At 44.4% G+C, this 11,309-nt stretch overlaps 1 protein-coding gene across 2 annotated transcripts in view; it reads right to left on the minus strand.

The window, feature by feature from the left end:
* cdon (cell adhesion associated, oncogene regulated) overlaps window positions 1–10,946 on the minus strand; it is a 46,282-nt gene extending 35,336 nt beyond the window's left edge. For both annotated transcript variants that reach the window (XM_080429675.1, XM_080429674.1), the window contains exon 1: window positions 10,428–10,946. The gene's annotated coding sequence lies outside the window, so the exon portion shown is untranslated. The remainder of the gene's footprint in view (window positions 1–10,427) is intronic.
* Window positions 10,947–11,309: the final 363 nt, after the last annotated feature.

Here is an 11,309-nt window from a genome sequence, read left to right on the forward strand (position 1 = left end):
GACTCAATGGCGGTACAGTACATAAGTCCCAACCTTAATTGGAGATTGTTGTGTGACTACTTTGTTTTTCTCCTGGGAATTTGTGCGTTCGGGGCGTGGGGGTGTGGGACTGTGGAGGGGGGTGGGGTAGGGGGGGGGGGGCGCGGTGGCTGGGAAGGGTAGATAGTTACGCTGGTTTCTTGAATTTCTTCCCAAGGTTCCCTTGAACAAGCGGGCGGATTAACCACAGGGGCCCAAACTCAATAGGCCGCCGTCTCGGGCTCCTGGAAACGGATCCCTGGGTATCGCCAGCACACAGGGCCACCTCCAGACCCTCGGCTGGTAACGAGGAGCCCTTAACAAGCCCTCTCCCATTGTAGGAGCCCTCTCTGGCCCTTACGGCTGATTTCACCGGCCTTTCAGCCCCACAGGGGGGAACGAACCTCGTGTATAGGAGGTAAACGCATGAAAGCAACCGACGGTTGACCTCCAATGAGATCTCCACACGTGCCAAGTAAGGCTGGGCCATATGGACAGAATAAAATATCACTATATTTTTGACCAAAAACATTGATATCGATATTGTGGCCATTGTATTGTGATGAATTATTAATTATTGTTAAATAGCTCACAAAGTGTTGTATTCCGCAATTTTTTAAGATTTCAAAACATTTTGAAAGTATTAAAATAGGACTTATATAAAGTGATTAAAACTGGGAAAAGACAGCACTTATGCCATATCATTATGATATCCAAAATCCCCAGTCCCTAGTCTCATATCACGATATCGATATAATATCTATATTTACCAACCGTACTCCAACATGAGCCACAGGTGAGGGTCTGATTTTGAACTGAACAATACATTTAAATTAAAAAAAATTTAGAACCAATGAAAAGCAATAAAAAGCGCTTCTGACAAAACCAGCTAACTCCATTGAATCCTCAAACTTTCTGCTCAACCAGCTAACTCCACCAAAGGGGGGTGGAGTTAGCTGGTTTTGCTGAGTCCAGGCTCCACCCCCTTTTGACCCCCAACCTCATTGTGAGCTTGGAGGTTCATTCAGCTGTTCTTATCAATGATGAACAAAACCTCCTAACTCCACTTTTTGGCGTTAGCAGGTTTCTGCCGGACAGCAGAGATATAGAAAACGTGCCACCGTATTAGGAACAATCTGATACCACAATCGCAGCGTTCGAAATACGGTGGATATGATTTTCTTACAGCCGCAGCCTCCCGGAGATGGTGGTGGCGCGTCCATGACAGCTGGCACAGGAAACCTGGCCACTCGCATTCCTTCACTTTCAGCCCTGATTAAGAGAAATGACAGGGAATAGGATGGGCGTGGACACAGGGGGGAAAAATATAGTGTTTGCCAAAGGTCTTGAGAATGTTCACTTTTAATGGAAAACCCTGTGCTCCACTCGGGCGCTTTTAACACTTGAGAGTGTACAAAATCTAACCAAATGGACCCGTAAAGGGTCCATTTGGTTACATCTTGTACATTCTAAAGGGCGTTCTACTAAATAGATGAAGTGGCCTTCTTGAGAATGTTCACGTTTAATGGAAAAGCTGTGCCTCATTCTGTACGCCATTGTATTTTTTTCTTCTGCCGTTTCGGGTTCGCGTGCTGTGGGCACATCGTGAGCCAATACAGCCCCCAACACCGCCCCCCCCTCCCCGCCACCACCCTGCTCCTCCATGCACCCTGTCCTCCCTAGCCCCCCCCCCATGCCCCCGCCCTCCCTCCCTCCCCATGCTCTCCTGGATTCCATCACTCCGTCGTCTCTACGGCAACAAGCGTCGGAGACGTGGACAACAGACCCTGCTCAGTCTCCGGGCGGATAGTTCCCTGGCCGCCGACCAAAAGCACTTTCAGCCTAAAACATATATTAAACCGACGTAATTCCAAACATCTACAAATGAAAACAAAATGACAGCCATATTCCAAACAGACACTAACAAGAAACCAAGGTTTAAAAAAAGGAAAAGAAAGAAAAAAAACACACACACACAACAAATAATTGTGGAGAATATTCGAAGCTAGGAAGAAAAAAAAATAATAAGTTGGATTGCATTTAGTGTCTGTGTGTGTGTGTGTGTGTGTGTGTGTGTGTGTGTGTGTGTGTGTGTGTGTGTGTGTGTGTGTGTGTGTGTGTGTGTGTGTGTGTGTGTGTGTGTGTGTGCGTGTGCGTGTGTGTGTGCGTGCGTGCGTGTCTTACTTGGGAGGTACAAAAAAGCGACACAGCATTTTCATTTCTCAAAGTGATAAATGACGTGTGCTGCAGATACAACAGAGAGCAGTGGCTGTTTACTGGCAACGGAGAGCAGTTGAGAGAGAGACACTATAGGCCAGTTCCTGCTCCCATCGGCAACACAGCAGACGGAAGCAAAACAAACACGTGTAAACAGTTAAAACGGAATCTGTCTTCTCCACCACTTCTGCTAAATCTCTTTTTCCAAAACCCCAAACAAACAAACCCGCCCAGCCCCACTCCCCGTACCGTACCGTACCGTACATGTCTAGAGGAACATGAGCGTAAATATGTCGCTCCAAACATGGCCCTGTAAACGCTTTATTTAGGTTGTCTAAATGTTTATCCGTCTCGCCTCGTAACACTCCACGCTTGTTGTGTGGCAGCCGAGCGGACGCAAAACAAACTGGGGCGGTGAGGTTTCAACACGATCGCAAGTCTGTAGGCTTCCACTTTTGGATCTTGGTCAAATCATTAAAACCCCTCTATGTGTTTTGGGATCCGGGGCGTCTCGATAACGCAGCGTTTAGGGAGGTGAGCGTTTGACAGATGACATACGCCCCCCCCCCCCCCCCCCGACGCCGCCAAGACCAACACGGGCCTTGTGACAACAGCAAATCACGGCAATAATAAAAGAAACCGCCTGCTAGTGTGTGCCACGCCGTGGCGTACGCAGGCTTGGGGGGGTGCGTGGTGTGTGTCTGCTCTGCTACTGTGGGGCTTTGCAGCAGCAACACCAGTGCATACTATATTTATCTCAGGTCACTTATCTCACACTGGCATCAGGGATATCGTTTTCACAGTCTTACCACAAGACAACCCTACGGCCTACGCTACCACAAACATCATACCACACAATCTTTTAGATTCTGCGTCCAATTCGTGGAACAATGCAGGATGGCTCAACCGCACCTTTTCTTCCCTCAAATTCTTGCTCACTTTGAATATATTCTTACAAATAAGGGGTTCCATAGCTCCCAGAGGGGGCCACGTCTTCCAGCAGGGAAGGCCCAAAATGGCACCCACAACCACAGGCCCAGAGGCAGCAGAAGTACCCACAGTGCCTCACACCACGGCTCTGATCTGGGAGAAAAACAGCCCTTCAAACAAGCAGCCTGTTTGTCAGCCCCGGAGGGGAGTGCCAGCCACTGCTTTTGCCTTAATATAGTCTTGCTGAATCCTCTCGCCGGCACTTTGCAACAGCGCACACATTCTGGTTCGGCGAAAACCCATGTCACATATGTGACTTATTGGTTCAGCATTTGAAATAGAAAGCTGCGGTTGTACTCCCCGTTTTCCGGGCTCCCATGGGCCACAGCGAGGCACCTAACGGATTAGGCGAGGCATATTTAGTAGGGTCAATTTCAGGAAGAGAGAGAGAAATTAATCTTGCAAACAGGAAGACGCTGAGGATGCAAAAAAGAAGAAAAAAATTCCCTCTTGTACGTTCTGGAACACTCCTCTTTCCGTGGGAGCTGTCAGCGAGAATGCGGTTCAGGAGTTCACTCACAAACTTTCCCTTAAGGATAAAGATTCATTTGCTGTTGAACTAAGAAACTACAGGAAGACATGGGCTGGGGGAGCCCGGGCTCCCATCATGCATTGCTTGACAACAACAAGATAAATTGTTGGTTTTAGTGGGAGGTAACTATTGTGTATTGAAGCCATGTTGAATGAATCACGGTATAGGACCTTTTATTTTCTTCTCTGAGGTCAACTGCATGTAGCTAATATACATGACTAAAATACACAGCACAGAATTTCACCCACAAAACAACAGGACACTGCAAGACAGCTAGCGTTTCCTCCAATAGGCACAAACAAGCAGTGAGCAACATTATAGTCGAGCCCTGAAGAAAAGTAAACAATTTTAACATATTTCATGCCATATAGCTCTTAACACCACTCTTAGTACAACTCTTGCCAGCAGGACACAGCCTACAGAGGATCGATTTGTCTGTTAACCACTTGAACCCAAATACAATGCTTTGTGAGCGGCTTTGTGAGCGCCTATTTGTGCAGAAAGTTCGCCCCCAGGCCAGAACAGGGATGCTAGGTTTCCAGTGGTTAAAACTGTTACATCACATTCACCTTATCACACTTCAAAAACACAGCAATACATCTGGTGTAAGCCATAGTACCTTTACAGCTAAGAAAACAAAGTGTGAGCCAGGCTTCTGGCTCCGCTAACTGCAGTCCTATTTAGAGTGGGAACATGGCCCACATCGCTCCGCTCGCCGCATTCAGTGGCTGGCTGGAACATCTGTTTCTGCTGCGCCAAAATCTATTTGTTTGTCTTAACAATTACGCTCCCCGATGTTTCTCATTTCATTTCTTAATCTCTCTCGAAAGTCATTATCCCCTTTCAGGTCCTCCGAGGTTATGAATTCACAGAAACTGGATACAAGCATCTGTTGAAAGCTTGTGTAATGTGTATACACACTCTGCGTTACAGTTTGGTCCCCGTTGACATTTGAGAGAACGTGCATCAGAGTGAGGCACCCTGTCCATCTGTAACATAAAGGAACGCGCTTGAGGAACACTTCACAGTCGGTGCCGGGCTGTTTACACGATCTGTCGGACTCTGGACATGTTAGAAACACCTTGCGAAGGCTCCCGCCGAGAGACGTATGTATTCTGTAGTCAAAATAATGACGGTGTGTGAGCGAGAAGCAGATAAGAAGTGCTACCCGTGACAGCTCCGCATAAACAGAGGTGACATCCGAGGCTACCGCGTACATCTGGACGGTTCAACACAGCCACCATGTCCAGTTCACCTGATTTAACTTCACACTGCGTTATGGCTGCAACTATTGATTATTTTCTTAGCAATTATTCTATCGATTCCTTTTTCGATTAATCAAGTAATTGCTAAGCGTTTCTGTTTAAATGTTTATACATCAATGAATCAGCCAGTTCAACCACTTCAAGCCCTATTTTATACTTTATCATACAATGGTCTCCTGTAAAAAATTTACTTCATTAATATTTATTAAATCGATTAGTTTGATTGACTTCTGCACTCCTATGCTGCTTTCTGCCACAATGCATTTGCGGAGGGAAATGAAGTTCTTTCTTGTGCCCGGCTGCAGCAGCAGCGGGGTGCACCCGCCGAGCCAGCAGTCACAAGAACCCGATCTGAGACTCTTTTCTCTGACCACAAGCGTCCCATCTTTTCCCATCAGCCTCCTTGCCTCATGCCTGCTGGGTGATGTCAATCAGCACCCTCCTGGCTCCTTAAAACATGGGGGTCTCTTTGGCAACCTGCCCAAACCCTCTCTCTGTCCATCTAATGGACCCCGAGTGCTGCATTCAGCCCTGACGAATGGGAGATGGACCTTGCTAAGTAGGAAAGAAAAAAAAAGTCTGACATTAAGAAATGTGGGAGGGGAAAAAAACTAGAAATCAAAATCCATGACACGGGGGAGGGGCTGGGGTTACGGCCCCTGTCTCTGGAATGGTGGGTTCCCGTGCTGCTGGCCCCGCAGGTTCAAGTCTCTCCAGCGCCCACTCCCCTGTGCTGGTCTTTCTCTGCCTTCCTACAGACTGCTTTAATAAAAAAGTGAATTAAATAAAAATAAAATACTAAGTGTGTGTGTGGGTGTGGGTGTGTGTGTGTGTGTGTGTGTGTGTGTGTTTTGGTTGTTGTGAGATTGGTATATTCTGTACTCACTCTTTGTATAAGTGCACTAACAACTGTGAGTGTGTGTGTATATATATATAACCTGCATTTGTAGTTTGATTGCATAGCTGTAAAGCACTCCATGTTGCCCTGTGTATGAAATGTGCTGAAGAAATACATTTGACTTGACTTTTTAACTCTTCTTTTTTTAAATGATCCACATTTTCAAACCACAGGTTTATGAGTACAGGAGGTTAAAAGTCACCCAAAACAACAATGTACTAAATTCTGCTTTATTTCGCTAAGAAGCTGAAATGGATTATCCCATCCCAGATTTAGAAAAACTATTCAGACTCCATTCCAACTGGTCAAAATATTGTGACGAGAGGCGAGTTTAGCTGCTCAATATTCATTATTATATTATAATATATTTATGCCCCTGTTGTAAGACCTGGTGTTTTCAGTACGCCTGCCTGGTTACACAGCAGCAGATCTTGTACACAGCGACGACAATACAGGTCAGAGCCTGAACGCAAATAAACAAGCAACCGCAATTTTATTTAACCGCTTAAACCGAAGAATGTCATCCCCTCCAGGGCCAGGCTGGGGTTTGCTGCCCTGTCTCACATCTGTATGGCAGAGGCAGGGGTGGGGGGGGCGGCAGACTCCCAAAAATACACTGAGACCACTTTGTCACCCATCTGGACACGCCCTCTCCATCTAAGAGAACCACTTCTCACAGCCCAGCCATTCAACATATCCACCATTCAGATCTCTCTTATTCCGTCCACTGACAACACAAGGGGGGGGTTTTGCTCTCACAGAGACAAGCTTTTCTGTTCAAATACTAGTTTTTTATAAGCTCTGATGAAGGCTTTATGCTGGCCGAAGCTCATCAGGACCCTGTGCCAGGAATAAAACTCAGAGAGTGTACAAAAATAACTAACTGGACCTGTAGGATCCACGAAGCATTTTATTGTGTGGTACAAAGTCATGTATCGGTCCATAACGCCTTATTTATGCCTTTTTTTTAAACAAATACTTAACCATTACCTGCGAGACGTCACCTTGTGGTCAAAGTTTCTTTCTTTCAAAGCAATTTATACCGTTCTCCACTTTAATTTTTTTTGCATCACTACAACTCCTGTAACTAGCTGCTAATCAACCTCCATTTATCAAGGGCTTTTCTGAAAGCGGGTGCCCTCTGTGTGTCTCCAGTGTGTGCAGGTTGAGGGGGGTCAGTGACTATAATACTGCGTCAGAATCATCAACAGGGCCATTATGAGAGCAGGGGCTGGTGTCATTACACATGCTTACATTCAAATTGCCCACTTAACATACTTCTACAACGGCAACATATGTTTATCATTAGCCAGTGCCCTAATCATTCAAACATTATTGTAGCACACTTAATAGCGTGGCTGTGCTTTGTTCCAGCCTCTGTGATAAGAGCCGGCCCGCTAATGACTTATTAATTTCTCTCCGAGTCAAAAGAACGTGCTTTTAAAACAAACGTAGTTTGTAGCCTTTGTGGGGCTTTTGCGGGCCCGGCGTCTCGTCGAATCACATTCACCATACACAAACATTTACTGTGGGTAAACTCACACGCTGAGAGCTTGTTGAGTGATAGCTTGAGCTAAAAATACCGCCATGCATCCATATGTTCGACTAATGCCGATGCCATCTCTGCTGGCTTAGCCTTGGCAACAAAAGCAAGCCTCTCTGATCCTGTCAGAAGCTGGCCCAATATAGGAGGGCGGTGAAAAGGATTTGAAAGCCATCGGAAGTGTCTCCTTGTCGCCCCACGGACGTGACAATGCGCCAGCCACTGTTTGAACTTGAAAGTGTTTTGTTTGGGGGCGCCCATGCGCGTCCCACCGACTGGATGTCATGCATTCGAGACGGACTCAGGACTTTGTTCTCGATAACTTTTAAGTGTTCCATTTTCTGAGTCTAACCCCTATGTAACAAAAGTCCCAGTGAAGCCCACGTTATAGGGGTGAGCGCTAGACTGAGGAAATTGGAGGGGAGAGAAAAAAAAGGTGTGAGGGTCTTATCTCAGCAGGTTCATCGCTACTCTCACTTGTAGAAGTCCTCAGCCTGATAGACATTTTTGTTTCTGCTCAGACACGCCATCAGCGAGAAGCTTGGTCTTGGATTCTAATATGACTATCAATGTGACTTATATTTAAGTCACATTATATTTAAGTGTGCAATCAGAAGTTGTTATTTGTGGATATACACTGCAAAGAGTGTTAATTGTGAGTCTGAAACAATTTCAGTTATTTGAATGCTTCAGACTTCTGAAATATGGAGAATTCACTTTTACCATGATGTTTAAATTGCCAGAGCTGTCTGAGAATGGGAATATAGATTCCGGACTATGCAACTAATTCAAATGTCTGCTCTTGTATTACTTGACTTAGAAATGGCCAAAGCAGTCATATATATAACATATCCCCAATCAAAGGACACATTATAAAGGCTGAGTCATTAAAATACACTATATATACTACACTGTACTATATCTGAAAACGGAAGACTTGATTCTGCTGGTTATATATATATCTGTTCAAAGTTGGCAAATGAAACAATTCTATGACTCTGGGGTTTGTAGCTCATGAGGAGTTATAGATGAGTTAAGAAGTGAGGTCTACCACTGCTGTAAAAGACCTGAGAGAGCACTGATGCACAAGAGCCAAAGTCTTCAGTGAGGCTTGATTTCTGTCAACAGACAATAGTTACACCATCTGTATCTTCTCTCTTCCCTTTTATGTGATAGTTACTGCAGTTATAGAACCCTTACACAGTAGATTATCCATGCTAATTTAACTCAAGTGGAAATACAAATGGAGCAAAATGGACCTGTAAGGCTCCCTTTGGCTCCATTTGTACACTTTCAGATTTAAATCAACACTCAGGGTTTGACTGTGTGGTAGATATTTACAATAGCCATCAGCAAAAAGCACCATCCCTGTCAATGAAAACTATCACTTTCATATGAATACATATATTGACACTATTATTGTTAACTCTTATACCCAGACAGTACCATTAGAGTGACATTACATTTGTTAATTTCTGAAGTTTTACAGCACCACTCACATATTGTAGATTTATAAAAGAGCCTATCTGACTATCACTGGGGAATGGGGATGACAATTAAATGCTCTCTCTGTGAGCGACAAAGGTTCTTCAAGTATTAGTATATGAGGAGTTAAGTTTCTGAACACTGCAAGCCGTGGCATAAAGTTGGTTTCTGAAAGGAAGTCCATCAAGGTTGACTAGAGAACAAAGTCATGTTTCAGATGTCTGAAGGATTAGTTGCCCCCCAGTCCATTTTCACCTTTTATGACTCTGACACCAAAGTGTCAACCATGGGACATATTTGACATTTCTAAAAATGCTCTTTCATCTTTCATCAAGACAAAAATGCAGCCCTCAGGCAATCTGTTTTCAACACAAGCTTCAGTTCTTGCGAGGTTGTTCTAAACTCAGTATCACTGCCTTTGAATTGACCAAATAGCTACATCTAGGACTTTTCCTTCATCTAGTTTGGAGAAAGAGAGTTCAGAGACTTGGTTAAACCAATATACAGTATAGCCTAGTTATAGTAGGCTATGTGGGGAACTTAATTATTCAGAATTATCTTGGTGCATTAAACATCATATAGGCTACAGGTTTATTTAAAATGCTCCAAAAACGTTGTACTCTTCACATATGGCACATAGATGCTCAAGCAATAATTATATATAGACCTATACATTATGTTCTGACACAACAAAACAATCTATTATAGGTCTACAAGCGCATATTCCTACAGTGCTTTAGATCACTGTTTCCCAAACAGTGGGGCGGGACCCATGGTTGGGTCGCAGACCAATTTTTATGTCTCACGAGTACATATCTCCTTTTTTTTTGTTTCCTACATTAAAGAAATATTTTTGTATGTATTTAAAAATATTTAAAAAGTTTAAACAAAAGTCACAACTGTTCTTTTTTCCCCGTTTTTTTCAAAAGTAAATAAAATCAAAACATCTAATAACCATTAATAAATAATAAGAAAAACATTTAAGAAGTAGTGAAAATAGAAAATCCACAAGCTCACAACACAACGCGTGTATATCTGCTATTTTCACTAGTCTGGGCATTATGTCTAATTTCTCTTTTGGGTCTTGAGCTAAAAGAGTTTGGGAACCACATGGTTTATATTATTTTCTATAATGAATCATGGTACAGCAGCCTAATAAATACACACAGGCCCACATACTTAGACCCCCAATTATTATAGCGCATGTATGTATTCAGATCCAGAGCTGCTGTGCTTTTACAGTGTGAGGGGAAAAAACTTGACAGAGTTTCGTATATGTACGGTTGAAACCAGAAACATACAGATGTGGAATGGCGTTATACCGAATGTCATGCTCGTTTAAAGAGTGTTTTATGTTGTACCCTATAAAAAGCGGACCCACACAGACAGACACACACACACACACACACACACACACACACACACACACACACACACACACACACACACACACACACACACACACACAGACCCTCTTACCTCTCTCTTCTTGCAGGAGGGTCAACGCTGCCGAAGAATCACCGGGTGGATCAGGAGAAAAACGCATTATTATTATGATGATGACAGATCCGCACGGGGCCCTCCATTAGACACGGGCTCAAAGTGCATCAGGAGAAGAAACTTGAAAAAAAAAGTCGGGGTAAAACAACAAACAAACAATCAAAACAGTTGCTGGCTGGATCTATAACGATCGGATCCAAAAAGGTGCGATCGGCAGTCAGCGCTGATCGCAACGCGTAAAAAAATACTTTTGGACTTGATCCCCGTCCCGTCCTGTCCTCCTGTCCCGTCCCAGGACTCTCTCTCTCTCTCTCTCTCTCTCTGTGATCTGGTGCCTTCCTCCAACTCCTTTCACGTCCCCGATCGCCACTACGACTGTCCTGAACTCGACAACACGCACATCTTTGAAGAAACCAAAGCAAAGAGGGATCGAGTTGCTGCTCAGCAAATCATGGCAGCGTCGAGTCGACGACGAGCACCCGATCGTCAAACGAGGAATGTTCCTCCTCTCTCTCTCTCTCTCTCTCTCTCTCTCTCTCTGGTGTAGTGTGTGTGTAGGACGGAGGGAGGAGGAGGAGGAGAGAGAAGAGGAGGAGGAGGGCTCTCTGGACTGAGTTAAAGCTTTACCACTACCAGTGGTTCTCAAACTTTATGATTTCAAATACCCCCATAACTCTGAGTGTGTACAAAAATGGAACCCAAAAAAATCCATTTGGAACCCCCCTCAAGGAACATTGAGGGTCCCTGTACCGCACTTTGAGAACCACTGAGCTCTAGCAAAAAAAAAAGAAGAAAAGAAAACTTCATCCATGCCTTTCAAGACCATATAGGCTAACACACCTCACCTCCGACCCACTCACC

Source organism: Gymnoscopelus braueri (genome assembly GCF_963280865.1).
Source record: "Gymnoscopelus braueri genome assembly, chromosome: 5".
NCBI classification, from domain to species: Eukaryota; Metazoa; Chordata; class Actinopteri; order Myctophiformes; family Myctophidae; genus Gymnoscopelus; species Gymnoscopelus braueri.